Here is a 2,141-nt window from a genome sequence, read left to right on the forward strand (position 1 = left end):
GTCGAAAGAGAAAGAAAAGAAAGAAAGAGAGTTATTGGAAGGCATTGTGGTGCAAAAGGAAAATAAAGAACTGTGTTTTGGACATTCTGCTGTCTGTCTGTCTGTCTGTGTCCGGGGGGTATGCTTTCCACATTGTATTTATTTATTGTATTATCTATCTGAAGATTTTACTTTGGATTTTAAATGCACTTTGGAGTTGTGTGGTCGAAATCCAACATCTTTACTAAAGAAAGAAACTTATGCCCTAACAAGACAAGTCTGAACCTTTAGTCAGTAATCAGGCAGGAGAAAATCTTGCCCATCTGCGTCATTTATTACTCTTCAGCTAATGTTTGAACAGGGAGCATTCGTTCACAGCATGATTAGATTGGTCAGACAAACAAAGGATACAGGTTCATTTTACAGACTACTAGCTGTCCCCCGCAGCTCTGCCTACGTAGCAGTGAAAAAGGACAAACTTTAAAAATCAATTAAAAATTTTAATTCTGGCCAAGAGGAAAGTAGGTATGCTCCGACTTCAAACCTTGGCATTGCATCTGATTGTATTTATCTCTGACAGCAAGCGTGGGGAGAAAAACAAATGGCTGTGATACCTCTGGCAATGAGGAGCTATCTTTCAAAACACAAGTCTGATCTCTCTCTCAAAAACGTCAAACATTACTCCTTAATAATCTGTTGATGATAATGTCTGTTGAACAAACAGGTATTGCTAGCTAAGTGGAGGCAATGTACGTTCTAACACGTGGTGAGAAGTAGAACGACTTGAACCGAGGCTGGCGTGTGAGTGAGGAGGAGGCAAAATCAACTGGAATTTTCAAGCAGATTATATATATATAAAAAAAAAAAACAATCTAAATCTGTTAAGAAGTTCTCTTGTGAAAAGCGGACAGACATAGTGACAGACAGGCATTGGATTTATATATATATATATATATATATATATATATATATATATATATATATATATATATAGAAGTTGCATACAGTCTCAATCAATGCACATTACTCTGAATAGTTCGTTGGCTTAAACCCAAATGATCTATATAAAAAACAAGAGTCTATTTTGATGCATTCTGGTTCTTCTTATATTCTTTGGGTTGAACCACCTCCCTGGAAATTTCTGTGCACAGTGGAACCTCGGTTCATGAACGTCTCGGAACCCGTACAAATCGATTTACATCCAAAAAGTTCGCCAAACTTTTGCCTCTGTTCACGAGCACAGACTCGGTATATGACCAAGCCAGTTTCCCTTTCGATTTGTGCGCGCCGATGATTTCCGCACGTGTTCAGTCTCTCACTGTAAATTCCCTGTGGAGAGAAAGGGAGAGAGAGAGAGAGAGAGACAGACACAGTCACGCGCAAGAGAGAGAGACACACACACACGCGCACGAGAGACACACACACACACAGACACGCAAGAGAGAGAGAAGGCTGGATGCATAAGGCAGAGAAGGCAGGTAAAGAATGCACCAGGCTTGTTTTTAAAGACACAGATCCGAGCATTGTTTTAACCTCGTTGTATTTAATGAAGACTTTTTTTCTATTGGATTTTAACCTCCGCTTCACTTCTGTTTACAGCGATCGGTTCGTAGCATGCATTGTTGCAATGTTACTTTTCTTGGTGGTTTATTAAATTACGGATTTTTCAAATGATAATTTTTTTCCCTGTCCTTAAAACTCATTAAAAAAAGTGTTTTTAGCGAGTGGTTCGTAGCGCTATAGCGCAAACTCTTGCAGTGTTAGTTTTCTCTGTTGTTCAAGGTTTTCTCAGTGTTATTTAGTGTTTTTACATTTAGTTTAATACTAGCAAAATACCCGCGCTTCTCGGTGGAGAAGTAGTGTGTTAAAGAAGTTATGAAAAAGAAAAGGAAACATTTTAAAAATAACGTAACATGATTGTCAATTTAATTGTTTTGTGACTGTTATGAGTGTTGCTGTCATCAAAGATTTGATTATCATTATTTCTTTCAATCAGGTTTGTATTTGGAGAATGTGTTGTATTCAATTTACATTCCGTGTTTGTTAACCGTTGTAAAGATAACAGGTTTCATTCATCAAAGTGTTCATTACCCAAATCGGTACTCGTGAATCTAAGATGTTTAACAGGCATTCCCGGTATTAAGTTGTAGATTTGCCTGCGA

Source organism: Polypterus senegalus, chromosome 5, assembly GCF_016835505.1.
Source record: "Polypterus senegalus isolate Bchr_013 chromosome 5, ASM1683550v1, whole genome shotgun sequence".
NCBI classification, from domain to species: Eukaryota; Metazoa; Chordata; class Cladistia; order Polypteriformes; family Polypteridae; genus Polypterus; species Polypterus senegalus.